Genomic DNA, 24668 nt, shown 5'->3' on the forward strand with positions numbered 1-24668 from the left:
TTATTATTTGTAATTATGGTCTATTAAGTGTGTGGGTATCTGTGTATGTGTACACATTTTGTAGACACACTTTTTGAAACTTAACATTGTCCGAATTACTTGAAAATTGGCCAGATCGGACTATAGAATCACATTCAAGTTGTATGCAACGGCTTATGTTGATTGCTAAGGCATTCCCTCCAGCTTTTAGTTCTAGGTTATATGGCTCCCAGTTTATTTTTCTGGGATCTCTTTTACTTTGAATGTCGTTGTCCAGCCTCATACTCAAATAGAATTTGCTTGTGATCAGATAGAGATATTTCATCTGATGCATGCCATTTTTGTTTTGTTAAGATGTTCTTGAACTACAAAGTGTTAGATCCAGAACTTATTGCGTCGTCCATTATGCCTAACGTCTAACGTCTTTATGCCTAACGGGGTATACCCGGCGCATCACCCCTGTTACATATATCAACTTCGTTATTGGTAATGTAATTTAGAAGGAACTAATCCCTGTTATTGATGTTATTGGTCACAACCAATAATGAGCACATTCATTCATTCATTTATTTAGTTAACATCTAAACAGATAACACTGAATCAACAATTTGACGCCACAATACACGGTTCGAGGCCGTATCTCTCCATCCTCGGATACGCCCCACGCTCGCCAAGTCGTTCTGCACCTGGTCTGCCCATCTCGCTCGCTGCCCTCCACGTCGTCTCCTACCTGCCGGATCGGAAGCGAACACCATCTTTGCAGGGTTGCTGTCCGGCATTCTTGCAACATGCCCTGCCCATCGTACCCTTCCGGCTTTAGCTACCTTCTGGATACTGGGTTCAGAGCTGGGCGAGCTCATGGTTCATTCTTCGCCGCCACACACCGTCTTCTTGCACACCGCCAAAGATGGTCCTAAGCACCCGTCTCTGGAAAACTCCGAGTGCTTGCAAGTCCTCCTCGAGCATTGTCCATGTTTCATGTCCGTAGAGCAGCGGTTCTCCACTTTTTTCTAAAGAGGTACCCCTTCGAAGTTCTGCATTAATTTAGGTACCCCCTCTTCAAAGTAGGCTTCCAAGCCTTTTGGTCAAAATAATTCGGATCCCTTTGGAAGGTGGCTTGCCAGCCTCTTGAAAGGAGCTTCTGAATCTCTTTAAAGTAGGCTTCCGCACCTCTTGATGAGAGGCTTCTGAGCCTCTTGTAGAGAAGATTTCAAGCATCTTGAAAGCTTTCGAGTAACTTAAAAGGAGGCTTCCTTTGCATCTTGAAAGGACGCTTCTGAGCCTTTTTAAAGTATGCTTCCAAGCCTCTTGAAAGAAGGATTCCGAGCTTCTTGGAGGCTTCCGAACAACTTGAAATCAGGCTTCCGAACCACTTGAAAGTAGCTTTTCGAGCCTCTTGAAAGTAGGCTTCCGAGCATCTTGAAAGGAGGCTTACGAGCTTCTTGAAAAGAGCTTTCAGAGTCTCTTGAAAGAAGGCTTCCGATCCTCTTGAAGGGAGGCTTCCGTACCTTTTAAAAGTAGGCTTACGAGCCTTTTGAGAATAACCTTAAGCCTTTTGAAATAAGCCTTGTGAGATTTTTGAAAGAAGGCTTACGAGCCTCTTAAAACTAGGCTTCCGGGCCTCTTGAAAGGAGGCTTGCACGCCTCTTGAAAGAAGGCTTGCAGGCCTCTTGAAAGAAGGCTTCCAAACCTCTTGAAAGGAGGTTTCAGAACATATTGAAAGGATGCTTCCAAGCCTCTTGAAAGGCGGCTTCCAAGCCTCTTGAAAGGCGGCTTCCAAGCCTCTTGAAAGGCGGCTTCCAAGCCTCTTGAAAGGCGGCTTCCAAGCCTCTTGAAAGGCGGCTTCCAAGCCTCTTGAAAGGAGGCTTCTGAACATCTTGAAAGAAGGCTTCTGAAAATCTTGAAAGAAGGCTACCTACCCTTTTGAAAGTAGTCTTACGAGCCTTTTAAAAAGAACCTTACGCCTCTTGAAAGGAGACTTCTGAGATGTTCGAAAGAAGGCTTCCGAGCCTCTTAAAACATGGCTTCCGGGCCCCTTGAAAGGAGGCTTGCAGGCTTCCAAACCTTTTGAAAGGTTGTTTGCAAACATCTTTAAAGGATGCTTCCAAGCCTCTTAATAAAAGGCTTTCAAGCCTCTTGAAAGGAGGCTTCCAAGCCTCTGGAAAGGAGGTTTCCAAGCCTCTTGAAAGGAGTTTTCCAAGCCTCTTAAAAGGAGGATTCCAAGTTCCTTGAAAGGAGGCTTCCAGGCATCTTGAAAGGGGGTTCCAGGCCTCTCGAAAGGGGGATTCCAAGCCTCTTGAAAGGCGGTTTCCAAGCCTCTTGAAAACCGCCTTTCCAAGCCTCTTCAAAGGAGGATTCCAAGCCTCTTGAAAGGAGGATTCCAAGCCTCTTGAAAGGAGGATTCCAAGGAAGGAGGATTCTGAACATCTTGAAAGGAGGCTCCTGAACATCTTGAAAGAAGGCTTCTGAACATCTTGAAAGAAGGCTTCTGAAAATCTTGAAAGAAGGCTTCTGAACATCTTGAAAGAAGGCCTTCGAGCTGCTTGGAAGAAGGCTTCTAAGAAGCGTAGAAGGATGCTTTTAATCCTCTTGCAACGAACCAACCAGGGTCTCCAATTAGCCTTGCGTGCAACGGCATACGATTGCCAATCCGGAGATGGCAAGTTTTTGGATGGGAAATATACATTTTAAACGAAGGCTTTTGAACCTTTAGATTCAGGATTTTAGTTGAAAAGTATATACTCAAAATATTTTCCAACATTTCATTTAGATCAGGAAGATTGCATTGGAGATTTTTTAAATTTGCGCGTTAGACGTTTTGTCCTTTTTATCTATTGTTCCGCAGCCCTTCATACACTGTGCTGGGTGAGGATTTGGCTTTGATTTACTTATCACCATGCATATTATGCACAAGACAAAATTATGATATAATAATTACACAATTATCAAAACTTTATCAATAAGTTGCAAATTGGAATTGTAATACGTCCGCCATTACGTATGTTTGTCCGAGGTACCCCCTAGGGCCAGCGAAGGTACCCCCATGGTTGAGAACCGCTGCTCTAGAGCGAACCTAGAAGATAAGCGAAAATCGTGCTTGATGAATTTCTGTTCTTCGTTTCATCACTTATACGCCTCACTCACTTTTCGCGAAAATTTTCAGTAAGCAATTACAAAAATGTTATAACCTCAACGGGATTCGACGAACCTGGAACATCAACAAAAATGCGGTCACTATAGTCATGCCGCCACATCGACTGCATGTAGGAGTAAGGTTATTCATTCCATAAAGACTACTCTTTTTGCAATTGTTGATGGCACGAAAAGGATGAAAGAAGTGAGAAAACGAGCAAATCAACTTTTCGCGGCACTGTTAGTGATGGAGAAATGGTTATCTCTCATCACACCTTTTTTTCTTTCCCGCAAAACGATTTTTCAGCGAAAATCGGCGTGATGAATCATTCTCTGCTCGTGGAAATGAGTTGGAATTATGATCCCTGCTCTTTAGATACAGTGACAATAAGCGCTAGGAAATATGAACTTGAAACACCATAAAAATCACATTAATATAGTAACATAAAAAAGCGCTAGGAAGGTTTTGTTTTTCTCATATATGAAGTATGCATAAAAGCTAAACTTTCGCTTCAAAATTTTTTTTTATAGGAGGCCCGGAGACCCATACCAATCGATCGACGAATTTAGGTGAGGTGGGATAGAAAAATATAGGTAAAATACGATTTATATCCTAAAAAAAGCGCAAAGAAAATCTCACTCAAGATTTTAGTATTAATGCACGAGAAAGACATACACACTAGGGTGCCAATGGAATGTATGGGAAAAAACATTGGCCCTGCCCTTCGGTTCAGAAAGGGGAATGGGCGCGTTCTGCCAGGTTGGTCGAGGCAGATTTCTATCGAGAACAAGCTTGATATGGACGTTCAAAAGTGCCTGAATGAAATATAAAGCTTGTGAGGATCGCTAGAAGGTGGGATGAAAGATCATTCGTCTATAATTTATTGTATGTAAAAGAAATTTATGAACAGCATATAATATGTAGTTTAAAATAAATTGTTATAAATTTTACAAATTATAAATCTCACTCGCGTACTCTAATGATCTTATCTGCACCCGTCGAACCATTCTGAACGGCCGTCGTGAGAATATCACCTTCGAAATACCACTAATCCATGATTTCTCTGTTCTATTTTCATAAATCAAATATTTAATAACTCGGAGGCGGAGACAACAATTAAATGGATTTTCATCAACATTTTCCACTCCCATGTGCCTTGGACTAAAATTTCTGAAAAACAACACAGGTTATTTTTAAGTGAGTAGGCACCTAATACACTACTATCGTCAAGGTAAGAAAATTTTGTTCTTTTTTCTAAAGCATAAGTTTCAAACTGTGGCCCTCCTTAGTCGTGCGGTAAGACGCGCGGCTACAAAGCAAGACCATGCTGAGGGTGGCTGGGTTCGATTCCCGGTGCCGGTCTAGGCAATTTTTGGATTGGAAATTGTCTCGACTTCCCTAGGCATAAAAGTATCATCGTGTTAGCCTCATGATATACGAATGCAAAAATGGTAACTTGGCTTTGAAACCTCGCAGTTAATAACTGTAGAAGTGCTTAATGAACACTAAGCTTCGAGGCGGCTCTGTCCCAGTGTGGGGATGTAATGCCAATAAGAAGAAGAAGAAGAAGTTTCAAACTATGAATTTAAACTCATCGACATGTCGGGATGACCCACCGAATACAAGTTTTATATGGGCAAGTGGCACCTGGGAAAGTTGAAAGTTGGAAAGTAACGCCAAACTTTTAACAACCATACGAGACAATTATATAACGGTTTCAGGATTGATAGTTTCGCAAAAATTGATAGAGATCAATGTATGATGATATAGGCAGATCAGACGTGATAAAACTTTAATATACTATCTCGACTTGAAAATTTCTTTGTTATCGGTAATTGAAATTTAGCTTGTGAAATATTACTGCAATTGGACGACTTCAAGTTTATTATTGGACAAATAAATGGAAGAACAAAGAACAAAATAATAAGTAAGACGAAGTGACATTGTACGAAACATTCTGCATAATTATGACTAAGGGATACTAAACATAACACCTTTCGAATCAATATAACAGTATCTCAGTAGACAACATGATCCTTGTACGGTTGAAGAAATACGTAAAACATTAACTGACTAAAACAGACAACTCCATTCACCTATATTTAATGAAATAAAATGACAAGATGACATCGTGCAGACAAATCTACATAATTAAGACTGAGAAAATCGGAAACAATATGTATCAATCAAACTTGTAAATATAATAGCTTTTAAAACAGTTCAACAGTGTCTATATGGACGACATGATCCTTGTACGGCTGGAGAACTGCTTCAAAAGTAATAAGCTTGTCTTTTTTTATGAACCGAAGATTGAATATTATCTTATGCCAAATAAAAAAAACTCTCGATTCAGTTTCTTCGATGAAGTACTTATTATACTTATTATTATTATATTATTATTTCTTTAGGCAACATGCTTCATGCGAGTCGAAAAAACTGCTTCGATAGATTTTGACCACCCATAATAACAATAGACATCTACATTACATAAAAAATTGACAACATGTTTTGACATTGACAATAAAATGACAAAACTGACTTAAGAAATCTTACGAAGTTTGATACGAAGAGACTCACTGACTAATTACCATGAACGTAATTCCCTCCGATTCTGAGGGTGCTTGGTGGCCTTGTGTCACTGCTTCTGCCTCATAAGCAGGAGATTAAGGGTTTGATCCCTGGCCCGTTCAAATTTCCTATTAGATAATTTCATTAATCATATAACTCAATCTCTTTGCCAAATCAAATTCTCATTGCTAGCAAGTATGATTCTAAATATAGAATTGTTATAAAAAGCTGCCTGTTACTTAGTAGCAGTAAATAAAATGTAAAAAAAAAAAATAGATTGGTATTCATTTGTACCCGCATACGAATGCTATATACGGTCGCTATGCTCGTGCAGGCCTCATACAAGTAAGAATGTGTGAAGTTGATGTGCGGGTAGCGATGGTATGGTAGACGTGTGCGTGGTATTAGAATCCAATAGCATTCAAATTCCAATTGTAAAAAATGAATCCCATTAGAATTCACTTTAATACTTTCTCATTACTCTAGTACTTCTAATTCTCATTCAGATATTCCTATCCCATAGATTGCATTACTTACCAAAGTAAATTCAGATAATATATCCCTCCATACTAACACAATATCCTATCCTGAGACGATCGTGATGATGCAGAGGTATACTCGGTCTCTAGTAGCAACGAGAGTTGAACTAATAATCCTTCCTTCCCTTGATGACCGTAAGGACGTGGCCGGCGCCGTAATTGACTTAGTAAAATGCATTGAATTTCCGAAATTTGCACATTGAGAATGATAGCTAAAACCCAAGCTCCATTCAATTGGTTCCCTGTGCAATTTCGCAAGTTCTAATCAATCACGGAGCAGCAACTACGAATTGTACGGTTATCCTGCTCATGCTCTCATGCTCATGAACGTAATTCCCTCCGATTCAGTTGCAACAGCGTCTTCTTGGACGACATGTTCCGTGTACGGCTGGCAAACTGCTTTGAAAGGAATTATGCAACGAGATAATGAAAGGCCTGGCGCAGAGGTTTCTACTCTATTCAGAGTCCTGCCAGTAAACCTCCCCAAAAAAAAACGAGAAGGACAGACACACTAGGGTGCCAATGGAATGTATGGGAAAAAACATTGTCATCGAATTTCAAAAACCGACATTGCTCACAAGTTTCATTACCCCAAAATATGACCCCATGCGAAATATGAGCTCAATCGGACATGATTTAGGGGTGCTCAAAATTCATCAAAGTTTTGAAATTTGTACCCATGAAAATTTCCCCAAGGGGTGGGACAAAAGAGAAGTCGAAAATCAAATTTTTGTTTTTTATGTCAAATGACTTAAAAATGCATGAAACGTCGAAATCTGATGTTAATATTCAAATTTTTTTTTAAATCAATTTTTTTTTTCTCTTAGAACATTTTTGGGACATTAAGAACATTTTTGGGACTCCCTATGCAAAATTGGAGCTAAATCGGACATGATTTTGGGGTGGAATTTTTTGTTTGTTTTTTTGATGCCAAAGGACTCAAAATACATGAAACATTGAGATTTTTTTTTTAAATCAACTGTTTTGGCGAAAACAATTTTACATCGAATTTAAAAACCGGACATTGCGCAAACATTTCCTAAGCCCTAAAATATGCCCCTATGCAAAATTAAACCTCCACTGGACTTTAGGGGTGCTAACAAAATTTTGATTTTTTTGTAACTTTGGAAACTTTTCAATTATAAGATTGCTAGGCAAGGTTTATTACACTGAGGTTCATTTTTACGCGGTACCGCATGAATTCAAAACACAACGTGTAAAGATCAAGTTACAAAAAAAAATCAAAATTTGGATAGCAAGATTTTGAGCACCTCTAAATCATGTCCGATGGAGCTCAAATATTGCAGGGCGGCATATTTCAGGGCTTAGGAAATGCTTGCGTAACGTCCGGTTTTTAAATTAGATGAAAAATAGTTTTCGCCATAAGAATTTTTTTCGAGGTCGATTTTTTTCAAGAAAAATAACGTTAAAATAAACGTTTTTTTTCATATTTTTTAAAAATAACATCAGATCTCAACGTTTCATGCATTTTTAAGTCAATTGGCATCAAAAACAAACATTCGATTTTCGACTTTTCACTTGGGACAATTTTTATGGAAAAAATTCAAAAAATTGATGAATTTCAGGCACTTCTATATCATTTGGGGTAATGAAACTAGTAAGCAATGTGAAATTCAAAAATGTTCATTGGAACGCTAGATAAATTAATCTATTTTTTTAGAAAGCATCTATTAATGTGCATTTAGTACCTGCACTAACTGTTTAGTATCGATATGCGTGTATCTACTTCAACAGTGATTAAACTCTCTGTACAAAGTTCAAAAATAAAAATTATATGGTTAATAAAAAAAGCATCATCTCATTACAACCTTCCCAGTGCGGAACAGCGGCAATCTTTCCTTTCACACGCACAGTAAAGAAAGATTCAATCAACCGTTTCCACAAACTGCAGCAATAACACTAGCTCTTTGGCAGCTGGAGCCCGTAAAGCCATAACGGTCCAAGAATTGTGTACCCGGAGGCTCGTATTTAGTAGCCATAAATGTGAAGGAGTACCCAGTCAGTACCTAACACAAAGTTCACTCTCATCGAGTGGTCATCGTCTTCGACACTGACGACGACGTTGTGCATCGTCATCGTCGGCGTTCCGTGCGGCTACCCTTGCTTGACAGCGTGTTGCACTTTCGATGGGCTGTAAATGCAACATAAGCTCCGTCGAGCCGCAAGAAAGTCCAGGAAAGCGAAACTAACGATCACCCTCGTTCAGCTCCAAGCTGAGGGGCGACTTCGCTCAAGCTTTCAAAGCAGGAAAAGGGAATGGTCTCTTCAATATGCGTTCCTCCCAATCCTCGTCAAAGCGAGCCCCTAATGATGGAGACCCGCTGTGAGCGCGTGTTCTTCGATAAAACCATTACCATTACGATTAGTTGTCTACGTTGACGACGACGATGGCGATGTTTCTTCGACGATGATGAAGACGTACAACCAAAGAGCTGTGTCCATTTCGGGCAACACCGCCGGCAAAGATAGGCACTAGGCAGAGTGCGGCCGAGCGCGTTCCCATCACGAAGGTGTGTAATGAATACGACGATCGTCACTAGCAGCGCGGCTGTTTGATGACCGGATGTGCCAGAACTTATGGCATAATCGTGAAAAAGTTCAGACGAGGGAATGGTATGAAAATGTTATTCATTTGTATATTGTCGTTAATTAACTCGCCAGGGTCCATTCAGGGAACCGTAAGTGATTTCCTATTTATGGAGGGTTCTCAGGAATTCGATTTTTAAACCATGTTTTGTAAATGATAGATGTAATAATGAGAAAATGTTGATACCCCTTTTTGTTTATTACAGTGTCAAAGCAAATTTGTCTAAGCGTTCACAAAGTGGAGTGCGAGACAATGGCTTCAATATAGTTTTATGTGCAAAGAGCCTAAAGTCAAAAAGAATTTGCAATAATTAGAAAAAAAAATCAAGAAATTAGTTTTTTTTTTAATCTCGAAATCATGAGAAATATTTCAAAATTCCTTTTATTTTTGCTCCTTCAAGGTTTTTTCTCCAAAATATGTTTATAGGAAGCTACTTATGGGAACTACTAAAAACTGTAAAACCACTGTTTAAACAAATGTGGGTTTTATGATGATCTCGTCGCTATATTTCATGGTAGCTTTTATAGTATGATATGACATAAAATACAGGAATCCATTTAGAATGCACAAAAACATAAAACATGAGCACCAATCCACTAATCGTGCGTTCCAACTTCCATTTTAACAAAGTTCAACACAGACAACGTTCCCGAAACGTGATAAATCTGAAAGACGATAACCCTCTATTCATTGCATCCAACCCAACTGTATGCGGGCTGGTTCAACTTCTGATGGTGCTTTTTGAAGTTGTTACGTAAATGGTGAGAACACCGCAACCAAAGGAAGACGAATCAATCCGCCCGAGCTATTAAACTCTTCCGCATCAAAGCCGCCGGTTACGTATCTAATCGGGTGTTCCTTTCGAGCCATCTGCGTCTTCCCGTCAAATCTTCGTCGTGCTCATGAAATCAACCACTTCCTACTGCGAATTAAGATCGAAATTGCTGTTTTATTCCGAGTCAACGCCGAAGAGTAAGACTAGAAGAAAAACCCAGCACGTTTTTCTCCCGCGCCTCTGTGCGTTTCGTCTGAAAGAATAAATGGCCGGATGATTTAATCATTGCACCTTCTTTCTCGCCAACCACGGACGCCTTCACAGTTCCACCGGATGATGGACGATGGTAAACAACGTACAATTTTGGAGTACACAAATTGTGTTGAAGGTCTTCGACGTCATCATTGCTTTGGTATCGTCTGCTCCTACCCGATTTGGTTGGTCTCTCTAGGACACATGCCTCAATAACTCGACATGATTCGTAATAACCTCTTTCCTTCCCCCAGCTCACTACAAATGAGCCGGACCACATCCGGATGGGGTTGGCTCCCTGCTGCCATGGGCCAAGACAGCACATCATGGATGCTTATTGCTCATACGACGATGCAGAGATGTCGGATGACTCACGGTTCATAGTTTGCACCGGGCAAAACGAAGGTAGCCGTAGCCAGGAACCGCGTCACGTTTCGGTCTGTTGAATGCTTTCCCTGCATATCTATCTCCGGATCGGACGAGAAAAAGCTGGCAGCAGTTTGGGCTACACCTCTGATTCTACTTACTTACATAGCTGGAAAGCAGGTGATTACGTACTCTTCTCACGTTATGGTGTCTCGGTTTTTCGAGGGTGCCAACCGCGCCGCAAACCGCAATGTTGGAAATTGAGGAACAAGTGCGATAAAGGCACTCAGTGGGATCATTTTACAATCGTTAGCCGCAGTAGGTCGGAAGGCCCGGTGACTGCTGTTTGGAATCTATTCGAAATTGTGGGGAAACGAAGAAAGATGAAATAATTACCCTATCGCGTTGATAGGAAACCTGTAGTGAAAACCGGGTCACTTTCGGGCTGAAAGATTTTTGTTTTTCCTAATTCCTAAAATTCAATTTTGATTAAAGACGCATAGGAAGACGCACTGCTGAAAAAAATCACAAAAATAAGAAATAAATCAAATACTTTTTCATTGCTTTGTTTTTTTTATGGAATGAATATCAAAGCCGCGAGATGAAATCCAGGAGCAGTTCCCTTATGTCAAAATACTGAATTTTAATATTTTGCTATAATGAAAAGCAATAATTTTTTAAGCCTCGCACTAAGTATCATATATATGTTTCTGTAGATACAAAATTCTTTTCATGAACCAGAGAGGGCTTACTGTAATCACTCAAATGATAATTTGTATCATAGGAAGACATTTTGGACATTTTACAACATTTCATGACATTTAGTTGAATATTACGTCAACTTAAATTTGGCCGAAATTGGATTTCAAATTAACCAATAATAAGGAACATGTGTTGGAAAACGGATTTCAGTCAGTCACTGATTTTGGATGAATAGCGTAAACAGATTTATCCTTTAATTCCACGTCGCAACGTTCACACCATCCAGTCTTGAATTAATCTGATAGACTTGTCTATCATGTTCTTCGAAAAAGATCGACCCATCACTAAGCCTGGGACTTCAAATCAGATCGTTTATTTGGATTCATTCCAAGGAAAATCGGCTATATTGGAAACGAAACAATTGTCGGTGTTTTTCTTCCAGTTTTATACCTACACCAAATGTCAAATCAAATTGTTGCATAAAGTACTAAAGTTGTGTATATATGTGGATCATATTTCCGTTCGTTACATTAAGAGCGATATCTGGCAAAATCTTCACGGAAGAAATGCTCTACCCAATAGTGAGTTCAATCCATCCACATTGCGTGCGGGAAATTCGAGTAAATGTGAACTTTAACTTGATGCATTCTTTCATTGTGCATGAAAAGCTTCACGCTGGGAAATCGAGAGGAAAATATTTAGATGATATTTAGCAACAAAGTGTCTTCAGCAAAGTCAAAGCTTATTTTTTAAGCGTTATGTTGTTGTTTGTTGCCATAAAGTGGTCCCACTACACTTTGAGATAAAAATTTTAACTTCTGTATTCCTTAGCATTGTATGATGTTCTAGAAAGTTGTTCCTTATTTAATTTCCTTTAAAAATTTTTACAAAAAATACAAAAAGCAATAAAATTGAATAAATTTTCCATAAACTTATCGTCTAAAAAAGCGGTCATGTATGAAAACAATCCTCAGTTTCGTTTTATTAATTTTTGTCGAAAAAAAAAAATAATTTGTGGAAAATTTAGTTATTTTATCAATGCTAATATTGATATATTTATGAAAATTTTGTTCAGACCCATTCGATTTTTGCAACACGTTCGGAACATTCATGTTACAAAAATCTAATGTTGCTAAAATCGAATGATTTTTGTTTTCTCATGATATTTCACATTTCTTCACTTATTGTGACACTAGACACACTGTGACACTTTTTTACGCGGATTTTGAAATCTAAGCGTTTACACTAAAAAATCAGAAGGGTTATATACAAGATACGACCGCCCGACGCAAACTACGTAAAGCAGATCATAAGATAATTGAAGGGGTCAAACGCAAAGGGGTGTAAGTGACAAAAAGTTAGTTTCGAGAAAAATGAGTGCAAAGTTTTTCAATATTTTTTCGCTCCATACAAACTGTATGAAAGATCAAAAAATTAATAATTTTCTATAAATAATAACATTTTTATAAATATCGTACAAAGTATATCAACATATTACCACAAAGCTCAAGAATCAAAGCATTTTTTGCTGTAGTCAACTCAATTTTGACCAAAATGTCACTTACACCCCTCAATTAATTTGCTTAGAGCTTAGAGTGATTGAAATTCTGACTTTTTCGCTCTCCTATGCTTGAATGATAACATTTGTTTTGATGAACCTCCTAAATTTTCAACTGAATTGGTTGTAATTCTACTGAGTACGAGCAGTTTGAAGTTTTTATGGAAATCGCCCCGTATGTGAAAGATCGTTTCGTGAGGCGGCTCATTAACTATTTAGGGGGAGATCCCCCAGTGCAGGACACCTCCTAATACCTCCTGATACCGGATTAAAATCAATCCAATCCATTCTGATTATGTGAAGATGGTCCATATTAGCCATATTTTAAATAATGATGATTATTTGTAGTACCATGAGACCACCGTTTAAGCATAGAGGAGCGAAAAAGTCAAAATTTGAACCACTCTTATGAGCATGATTGACTGCCACGGTTGTTACTCTGTTTCTGCCAGGCCAGATGTAATTACAAAGAGAACCAACAAATGATATTTGAGAATAATACAACATTCAATGTGTAAAAACGGGTGACCCAAATTTAAGTAATACCGGCGCCGGCCGTGTATTACGGGCCAATTAATTAATGGGTAGGATTGTAGGAATATGTTGACGTGATACTCGTATTAATAGAAGCCGACGAGTCATCTGCACTTCCACGAGTAACCATTGAGATGCTGGATATATGGGGTCGGGAGGTAGCGAGGTTCGTTTTGGTAAACGTTTTGCCGCGTGTAATGTGTAGTTTTTCCGCAAATCGTGTTCGATCGCACACCAATTCATTTGTGTTTCGAACAAAATTAGCGTAACTCAATATTTGAAAATGGTTGGATATGACAATTTCAAATTTTCATTTAAAAACCCCAAATTTATTATTCAGCATTGGTGATGATGCCTTTCCTTTCTCCGACTGTTGTGTGACTTTTGAAGTGTTATTTAAAAGGGTGCTGCCTATAAATAGTAAGATAACCTTGTTTATAGTTGATAATCAATTTAAATAACCACCTCTTGCTTACATCAACATGACCAGCATCTGTAGCACTTTTTCATAAACACTACTTTTTTGCTCCGACCTCGGTCATGGCTCTTGTTCTATTGTTGTACTTTTTGTGCGAATCACCGCACAAAAGTAGAGCGCAAGAACCAACGACACCAGACGGCGGTCGTAACGAAACTCTGAAATTTTACTGGGTTGGTAAAGAATTGGAATTTTCAATGTTTTACGTTGATAATCAATAGTTCCAATGGGCTTAAAAAAATGCTGAAGATTCGATTGATAATAAAATCTCGAAAATCCATTGAAAGATAAAGGATCTATTAACGTTTGAAATCTTACATGATTTCGTGACGGTCTCGAATTTGGAAATTTTTATTTGTCACCCTGTATCCGAGTCTTCCCCTTAGACGTAGTTTACGTCAAAAAAATTTACGCGATTTTTTTACAATTTTTTACGTCGGTATCGGGGTCTGGCCAAATGTTTTACGAGAAAGGACTATGTGGTTTATGACCAATATACAAAAAAAAGTTTTGCCAAAATCGAATGGCATTGTTGCCAACATCGAATAGGGTCTGTATTTTTTTCAACGAAACATTTTGATTTCTTTAAGGACAATTTTTCTTTTAAAATTGAAATTTTTGTTTTTAATATATTTTGCTAATGTATTTTTGTTTCGTGGAAAATTCTTTATTGTTTATGGAAATTTTATGTTTATTTACTGCTATTTCTACTATTTTTACTGCTATTTCTATTTTATGTTTATTTACTCTACTATTTCTTTATTGGCAATTTCCTATTTTTTTATGAGAAATTATTATTTTTTGGGGGGAGTTTTTATTTTAGTCTTTCACGAACACGATTGTGCTTTCTCGCCCGAACCTGTATAATATCCATAAAATTAACCCAGGGGACTGAAGAGAAGGCTAATACGCCTACCCACCATTCATTCAATATGGCGTACAATGTTTTTGTTTTAATTTCGTTTGATTCGTGATAACAAAACTTCGGAAGTATCGACGAGCTATTTTTTGACATAAAGAAGCCATACAAACACAAAAGGCTCGATGTACCTCAACCAATTGCAAGTTTTCACCAGGAGAAATTAAATGCCGATAATTATCTCTAACTGCATACGAACCAATCACCCAAAATGAGCGCTGAATTCGGGTGTACTACCCAGAAACTGGGTACCAAAAACAGAAGTACCAAAAGCGATGTTGGGTAGAGTGCCATTGTACCGCGGATGACAAGCGTTTCACCCTCCTGAATTAACCGCCGATATGTCCGAGTGTTAGTAAAGTGTACGCATCCTGTTTACTATAAACAATTAGACAAACCTGCCCGATCTCGCTCGTGATAAGAGGGCTTTACCCAAACCATTACCGATGCTATTAGCATAAATATCACATACCGATAATAGCAACAGTGTCATAAACGCCAAATTCGAAAAGAATTATGATAATTGTGAAGGAATTATAGCAAAAGTCCTTAGTCTGTACTTTCCTCTGGAGCAATATTGCAAACTTTGGTCAAAATTTACGTGTTTGTGTGAATTACTAAATATTCACTTTACTTTTCTGCTGTATTGAACTATGTCCTTTGTTCCGAATAAATCACTAACATTAAGTGTCTATTTACAAACTTTTAATATGGTGAAAAGTCAACGAAGTTCATTTAACCAACTGAAAATCAGAAAAAAATATTTTTTGCAATTCCTGATCATAATACCTAGTTTACAGTACGTCATTGAGTGATAAAACGGCCTACTTTTCCATACAAACCAAATGAGTGCTTTAATGACCATTATGCAACTCAAATGGGTTGCATAAAATCCATTATAGCACTCATTTGGGTGCTATAATGAAAAACCAACATCAGAACAGTAGTTACATGACTACATTTTGTTGAGCTTGGGTAAGTGATCAAATAGTGTATTCTCTGCGTCGCGTAATAAATGAAATAGTTTGATGGCGATGACATCAGAATTTTCCGAAGGCAAGTTCATCTATCGCTTCAAGGCTTGTCGACCTATGCAATGTGGCACGATAGCATGGAATATAACTGTTCTCTGCAGCAACATGATTTATTTGGTGAAAATGATCATATGGAGTAAATCAGTTTGTACCGTTTTGCTACAAATTTACCATATTGAAGCCCATTTTTCGTCATTGCAAAAAATAGCGTGTGCAACTCGTTGCAAAACTCGATTTTTCAGCACTCGTAGTATTTATCCAACTCGGCAAGCCTCGTTGGATAAACGTACAACTCGTGCTGAAAAAATCATCTTTTTGCAACTTGTTGCACAAACTACTATTAAGCTCTTTTTAGTGGAATGTATTCAACCGTCTAAGACGAGTTAAGTAACTCCATTTAATTCCACCAATTATTTCGACTTCTTTCCAGATTCAGTGTCTCGTACTTGACTCGACCACACAGTTGTGGTCGAAATACGTATCTGCAACGTATGTGCAATAATCAAAATATTTAGTTTCCCTAAATGCGTTCGTTAAAATAAATTAAATTATCACAATTTTTTTTGAGTCATCTGGTTTGGGGTAGCGATGGGCGAACGCTCACGAGCCGTTCTTTTGAACCGGTTCGTAAAAAAAGCGTTCAAACCACGACTCTCTAAATTTGAGCCGCGGCTCACAAATGAACCGTGACTCAAATAAACACTGTGTCACTTGATCAGCCGCTTAATTATGACATTTACCGTTTGTTTGTTCAGGATCCAACATATATTCTCCCACTCCTTGCTTACATACTCCTTAGCATTTTCTAGCCTTGAAATGAACGAGCTGGTAGCGCAGTCGGTATTTCCGGATTCACGATTTTAAAAACAGGGATTTGGAGATGACAGCAAATAACTGCAAGCATATCGATCGATTATTGACCTTCCTCGTCAAAATCTTGTTTCATTAACGCAGACAATTCTTTGACTCTTTTAGGCTCAACTTTCCCAACAAACCCATAAAAATCGAAAACAAAATCTGAACAAAACTGCTGCACGTGAAGAATTGCTGCCTGAAGAATTGACCTCATGTTGGTTTAAAATCGGGCGCGTATTAGGCCAAGCCTAAATACCAGCAATTTTTTCTATAGGTTCATCGGTAAAGTTAACCTTTAAAAAAAAAAAAGAATCGATTGGGCGAACAGGTTCTGTCGAAGCTCAGTTGTCTGTATGGTCTGTATTGACGAGACCTTCAAGGCTTCGAGACCATATTATGATCCATCAGTTTCTTCCATAATCGAAGGCGCTAAGTACACCACTAAACATCACCTGCCGGAAGTTAGCGATCCCTTGTTCTGGTGGGAGCAGATAAAAACAATTTATCCGAGGTTATATCAGTTCGTCTTGAAAAGACTTTGTATTACGGGTACTCCAATGTCAAGCGAGAGGATTTTTTTTTCAAAACCGGGACAAATTTTTAGTGAGTGACGCAGCCGACTAACATCGGAAAACATTGAGGAAGATATATATGTATGCCAAAATTCACATTAAAAAGTTTGTAAAGATTTAAAAAGAAATCGAAGAATGAGCGGCTTTTTTATTGTTGTTTTACTACACCTACTTAATATTTTGAATTTCTTTTAATTGGTTTCTTGTTAGTGATATTGAATATAGTTGATTACGCAAGATATAAAACTAGGATATGCTTTTTCATTTGAAAGAAATATCTTCTGCAGTAATTTGGCCGTTTCAATCTGAACATTTTTCAATTTGAACTTTGTTTATTTGTAATTTGTAAAATTAAAATGGAGCACGGAGCAGGAAATCAAACAAAACAGCAAAAAAATCCACTTGAGATTAGTTATATATCAAGAAGTTACTAGAAGATCAAATTAAACATGAACTCCGATAATTTAAATGCTGTATCGCTCAAACCACCGGAATTTCCTATTCCTTTTGAATGAACTAACGAGCCGTTCAAATGAGTCGGCTCATTTAAGTGAACGCTTGGTTCAGAGCCGCTCATCGGAATGAACCGTTTTGCCCATCACTAGTTTGGGGTGAAGATTCACTAGATTATTTGAATAAATGTTGAATTTACCACGTAAAGAAATCTACGCAGTCAATATTTGAATCGAAAATAGCGTAATTTATGACTATCTCTCGCTTTCTTCCGTGAACTATACTTTCATGATTATGATCGAAAAACTCGGATTTTCTACCTAGCAGTAACATCACTTACACATCACTTGACCTACTTGACCACCGTTTCATAAAAAATAGGCGTTTTTGACTGACACATCAAATGATCATCTTCCCCCCATATGACGGTCCCCTTAAATATTTTTTAGATTAAGTGGTTTTTAGATTAAATGGTTTTGATAATTTAGATTAAGTGGTTTTATGTCGGAGTCGTTTTGAATGTTATGCAATTTCCTTATTAGTAGCGTTTGAGTCATGTTTCCATTAAACAAAAGAAGTTCTGTAAGTTTGTTCAAATACTTAATCATCAATCGCGAGAGTCATTCCTTATGAAATTATGTTGATGTACTTATGATATAGAAGAATTTCATTTAATGCGATGCAAATTGCTGACAACTAACCATAACTCTAATGAAAAACCTAATATATCACATTACCTTTTGATGAAAATGTAACGCCAAAATGCTTGAAAATTATCTAGTAAAACTGAATTAAATGGCTGGTATAGGTCATAGTTCAGAACCGTTGAACAAACATCATCAAACATGTTCAACCTACAACCAACAACTAGGAAGCTTGTTAAAAGAAGTCGAATAGTATCTTTGTGGACCTGTGACGGCATTCCACAGCATCATCTCCCAACAAGGTTATGTAAATAATGTTTTAAAACATTTCGTGAACTTCCATTTTATGATGGGCTTATAAAGTCATTGGCCGATCCTTACGTCCTTAGGTTGTCAAAATAATGTTCATGTAGAGAGTGATTCTAAACAATTTAAAGGTGCTGCAAAAGCAAGATAAGCTAAAACAAGAAGAAAAACTATGTAAAGTGTCAAAGATGAAATAGTTTTATACAAGAACTAAATCACTTAAATGTAATAATATTATACCAAAAATGTAAAAACAAAAGAAACAGAAATAAATGTAGTTAAAAAAAAGTAGAGAGTGAATAAAAGCATCATATGGTCTACATTATGTACGTAGGTGGCGAAGGTCTCAATTAAACATTACTTGATACTCCATAAACATGCAAGAGGAGGATAATGTTCTTGTCAATGGCAATGTTTCAGTTTCGCTGCTTTTGATGTTTTTTAAACAATTTTATCAGGGTACATTCTGGTTGATCTATGAAAATCATGTCCTGAAATTACTTTAGAATTCTCACTGATACATGATACATATAAAAAATACAAAGGTATTTAAAAAAGCTGTCTCGATGGATGTTCAGTACATTTTTTCAAAAGCTCCGTTTCAAAAACTTGGTAGATTGTATGGTATTTACTCAAATTTGAATTGAATGTCTTCGGGAAGGGATTCATATGAAAAATATGCCAATGAATCTTCAAACATACACGAGTTCTTCAACAAACTCTATTAGATGTTCCTTATTAGGTTTCATTGCTTGTTGCCGTTGTCTGTCATTTAATTAAGATCAAATTATTTGAAGTATTGCAGTGGTTAGAATGTTTTGCTGGGCTTACTGTAAGTGTTACATTGATTTATGTGAGCTTGTAGGGATTAATCCGTAACTATTTTTAGAAGTCCATAATCTCCACAGAGAGTGAATAAGAATTCTTACTTCGTAAGTATACTTGAGAGCCAATGGAGGTTTCTCGGTGTTCTCGAAAATACTTAATCCGTAAAATTTCTTAATGGCATTAGACAGATTTCTAGAAGCTTCCACGACTGTTTGTAAAATGTTCAAAAGTCGTGTCAAAAGATACAAGAGTTCACACAAATTTCCAGAAAGATAATGAAAACTTTCAGGATATATCCGCATTTACTTGAATCTTTATGAACGACCAGAATTACCTACGATATTCTACAAATCCTTAATGTTCTGTTTCTAGAAGTGATTAGGCTTCCAGTAGCTCAGGAACTCATATGAACTTCTATGATTCACACATACAGATATTTGTATACGCTTCTAGGCATTGGAAAAACACATTTTTCATATCTGGAATTTTTCGAGGAATGGTCTGGAAAGTCAGGGAGTTTTATTCTCAAATTTGAGTCGACACCCTGTTCAAATTCCACAGTACCAAAATATTCAGAGCAAACCTTAGCCTTTCCTCTGTCTAACCTTGTGGATCCACGTTTATCAGCCATCTATCCATCTTCCCCGGAAATAGGCAATTAACTTTGATTGAACTGAACCTGAGTTGCGTGCTCTTGCCTACGCAATGCGGTCGGGTCTGAGCTTGACGAACGACTGGCAAATAGCTTACACAACCTCACTTGATCAGTACAGTTGCTGATGAAGAATGTGTATAGCCGCCAGACATTCTAAATACTCACGCTCCTCTAATGTGGACGTGTACTATACACATGTGGAAGTGTTGGCTTGAGAAATGGATTGCGAGTGATTTGACTATGCATCCAATTTGGGAATCTCGAGTTCGTTCAGTAGCCGCTAGGTTGCGAAGGCCGACGGAGGTCCTTCGTAGCTTAGTTGATTAAAGCACCAGTCTAGCGTACTGTAGGGTCATGGGTTCGAGTCCCATCGAAGGGAAAGTGGTTACCTCCAATGCATTTCAAAATCAATATCTTCCACATAACGTACATATTCACATATGAGTTTTCATAAAAAAGTTATATTCAAAAAAATTTTTTAGGGTACTACGAACGACGTAGAACAATGGTTTCCTCAAAATTAAATAAGGAACTACTTTCTATAACAATGTAGAATGCTTAAATCAGATTTACAGAAGTTGAAAAAAATATCTTAAAAAGTAGTTGAACCACTCTATTGCAACAAAACAAAATCAACCTTGCTCGGGTTTGATTTTTTTGCGATCAAACTGTCAATAGTTGAGCTCAATGCAGCGCGGCACTCTAGATAGACTTCAGTGCCACCATGTTTGTTATCTCCACAACACCAGACCGTTGCACTTTCATGATTGGCCGGATTTCCCAGCAAAATTTTCCGCTTTTCAATATATATAAACACTGCCGATCACAAGATCAATCGATTAGTTAGAAAACCGTAGAAATCGTCAACGCGTTCGTGAGTTATATTTCCTCAAAGGAAATGTAAACCCATTTTTATATATAGAGATCATTGGAATTTGCACAAGATTTTTTAAAAACTTCTATGAAAAATAATTCGGAATTTTACGAAATTTTAACTAAAATTGTTCAGAACTTCCTCGTGTGTGTTTTTTTTTTAATTTTTATGATGAGCTGTACGGCATTTCAACAAAAAAAATGAATTTCGAAGGAACTTCTTTGGATTTCTTCAGATAATTATTTGTATTGTCCACAAGAAATTCTTCGGAAGTTCAATGGAAAATTATAAAAAAGAGGAAGATTCGTTTGACCGAAAATCATTTGGCGGAAAGCCATTTTACCGAATAATACGTTAGGTCGAAAATCATCAAGCCGAATTGCATTTGTCCGTATTTAACGTTTGGGCGAAACAGTTTGGCTAAAAATTTCGTTCAGCCAAAGCGACATACGGGCGAATTTCTGATTTGGCCGTAAAAGCACTCTTCCCTAACACATTGTTTGGCTGAAATGGTCGTTTGGCCGAATAGGATATAATGCCAGAAATTTCGTTTGGTCGAAAAGGTTGTTTAACAGAAAGGGCCATTTGACCGAAAATGTCATTTGTCATATAACATTTGTGGCCAAATGGCCTTTCTGCCAAATGACCATTTCGGCTAATTAACCTCTTCGGCCAAACGACTTGTTCGGCCAAATAGCCAGTCGGCCGAACGACATTTTCGACCGTGTGTCCATTTCTTCACTTAAAATTGTTAGCCATATGGGTTTTGGCCTAATGGTTTGTCAAACAAACGACATATTAGGCCAAACAACTTTCAGCCTTACCAACAAACAATTTTAGCAATTTTAGAACTATTTTTGGTTATATAAGTTATATATTTTGGTTATATAGTCACCTCCAATGTTTGCTTGGTTTTGGCCTTCGGCAAAATGGCTTTCTGCCAAACGACTCTTCTCCGTTCAAAATTTTGATTTCACTCTTCTATTTCACACTCGAAGATTTTCTTAGTTTTCACGGAGAGATTTTGGAAATTTCAACGAGATTTTTTAAGAAAATCATTGGTATTTCCACGCAAAATTCTCTGGAGCTCTAACGTGATGCTTCAGGGATCAATCGGAAAAATCTACGGCGGCACACAGCTCTACTAGGTCAAATGACTTCTTCAGCCAAACCACGGCGGCGCACAATGGCGGAAACCCGGACACTGATTCCAAAATTTGATGATTGTGGCTTGTAAATTAAATTTTTGGTGGGTTGTTGAAGTTAATGCTGTGTGTTTGTGTTTCTCTGACAAATTTGTATGGCAAAAGAAAATTTGACTAACGTTTTTCCGGGAAAGATTCGGAACGATCTGATATTATGTATTAGACCAGGATGTTATCGATCATTTAGTAATCTGCGTTCGATCATTTAGTAGTTTGTAACTCATTCCAGAGGCTGAATTTTAAAATGTGTTGTATGAATTTTTAGTGCGAAGGTTTTTCTACAACTCTTCTTAACAGGTCGATGTTCGAATTCCACTGAAAGGAGTTACGGTGCTAGTTGCTATACTTATACTAAATGATAACAAAATATGCAATCATTTAGTCTAAGTTACTGCTACTAGCTTATTAGTGAAATTCAAACAACGAACTGTCAGGCAGAGTTGTAGATAAACCTTTGCACTAGAAGTCCATCATACAACACATTTTGAAATTTAGCCTCTGGAATGAGTTATTGAAAAACTACTAAATGATCGAAGGCAGATTACTAAATGATCGATAACATCCTTGATTAGAATCTTTTTTTTGTCCACTGGTTAGTGAGGTGGTATGTTCCTAGCTCTTCCAAAGCTGGAAATTGACTGTTTCAATGTTAGAATTAAGACGCTGCTACTACTTCAGACCCCAAGGTATGTGCTACCGGAAGTACTTGGGTAGCAGGGTATATGTTGGATTACAATTCTAACCTCAAAATGAATTTAGCGTTTCAAAATTACTCTATGGTGAAAAATTCGAGCCTAATTTTGCCCTTGAGGGACGACTGAAGCCAGAGCATTTTAGCTCCAATTTATTGTCCATCAGCGTTTATTCGTGTACTGAATTACTTCACTCAACGGATCTTCACATAGCCATTCCAGGTTCAGAGGGAGTTGTAGGGACACTGCGTCACGTTACGCTTCGTCGTAGCGCTCCCATTCAACGACGATATCGAAGAGCGGCTCAACTTTGAGAAGGTCCCTTATTGAGACCAAGCTCATCCATTTTTGGTTTGCTCTTTTGATTACCAAATTACTTGTTTCTGAATGCATGGAGCACTTTACTTTCGCGTTTAAATTTGTTTTTCCATCAGTGCGATTCGGAACAGGGTAATCTGCTTTGCTGGAGAAAAAAGCGACGGCTCCATATCTTTTTCTCGCATTCTGCACCATCTGCTCAGCAAACTTATTGTTTGTCAGAAGCATGGTTGTCATGCCATCGCCATTCCGCTACTGCTTATTGCTTGGATACTTGTCTTGTCGCATGCCGGATGAATATTTATCCTTGCGCTGCTTTCAGTTACTAGGTTACTACCTATTACAGTGGATTTGGATTATACTGGACTATCGAGATTACAATTACCATTCAATCACCAATTTTAGACTCTATTCCAAATGTGAAAATTAATCTATAGAGATGAAAGTATGTATTTTTTTAAATTAACGTTTACCGCATTTGTCACAAGCGGAATTCATTTTTTTTTTAAATTAGTGTTTACTACATTGGTTTAACGTTCACCAGGCTACACATTTGAAACAATTTTCCACAAAACAATCTTTCGCATGAATCGTTTGCCTAACTAAAAATGACTAACCTTGCGACAGCTACTTGAAATGGTATAACATTAACGATTAGTAAGCTTCTAAGATATGTGTTTCAACTGTTGAAGATCTCATCGATTAACCTTGATTTTTATAATATTTTGACATTTTGGTTTATAATAATTGCATTAATATAACAGCTTTACATTTGCATACAAAGATAAGAAAAGCATCATGAATAACTTTAAGCCCAACTTTGAATTCATCAACACCTCAATAATCCAAAGCGTAGCGTAGAAAATTCAGCTCAGCCAAAGCTTAATTCCACTAAAGCTCTTCCACCTGTGAAAACTCAAAAACTCTTCCCATGGCGGCTACGGCGACAGAGTAGTGCCGACAGAAGGTCTGCCTGCCGTTTATCAACTATTTCGAAACCCAGACCAAACCTGTCATAGACCATGGAGCCAGCTTTCAGCAGCTGTTTTATTTACGGTTGGATAAATCGCCATCGCCAACACCAAGCCATGGTAGGTACCTACTTCACAGTTTGTTGTGGCGACAACAGTCGTCATTCTCGGCAGACGACACTCAACTCCCACCATCCATTTTCGGTATTGCTTCCGTGTCGAGATAGAGCGGCGATAGCGCACCATCAGTGTTTCGTTTTGAGGGGTTTTTCACTGGTTTGGTTGCAGCGTTGATTAATTTTAATTTGAAATTAAATTTGAATTTGTTTGCTATTTTTCATCATCCACGCTCCTTCGACTTCGTTCGTCCGCGCCTGTCGTTTGATCTGGTCATCATTTATGGGTGGCACAGTGACCGAATTGAAGTAGTAATAACTAATAAGTTAAGTATGGAAACTGAAGACGATCTTACTGTTGTGTTCGAAATACGTATCTATAGAGTTGTAATCAAATGGCGAAATTAAACGATTAAAGACTAATGAAGTCATTCCACTAAAAACCTTCTCAAAATAATTTCCTATTCATATGGACTTTTTTGAACCTGTCCAAGATTTTTCCGTAGAGTCGTCACTGTTCGTCTATGGAATATCTATTTCGTGGGGGAGTGAAAATGCTTCGAATGTTTATCGGTTCAGTGGTTTTCGGCTGAGCGCTTGAATGGGATTTTCATTGCGGGAAGCGAAGGTTTTGAACCACGCCAATGCAATGCGGAAGAAAGTTCGGCGGGAAGGGAAGTGCGGTGAGTCACGGCGGGGGTCACTCATAAAGAAGATTTATTGCGATGAGGTTT

The 24668-nt window shown here is 37.9% G+C and overlaps 1 protein-coding gene across 4 annotated transcripts in view; it reads left to right on the forward strand.

The window, feature by feature from the left end:
• Nucleotides 1–24668, forward strand: part of LOC134226072 (protein unzipped) — a 324483-nt gene that overhangs the window by 115048 nt on the left and 184767 nt on the right. The window lies entirely within an intron of this gene.

The sequence above is a fragment of the Armigeres subalbatus genome, chromosome 3, assembly GCF_024139115.2.
Source record: "Armigeres subalbatus isolate Guangzhou_Male chromosome 3, GZ_Asu_2, whole genome shotgun sequence".
Taxonomy (NCBI): domain Eukaryota; kingdom Metazoa; phylum Arthropoda; class Insecta; order Diptera; family Culicidae; genus Armigeres; species Armigeres subalbatus.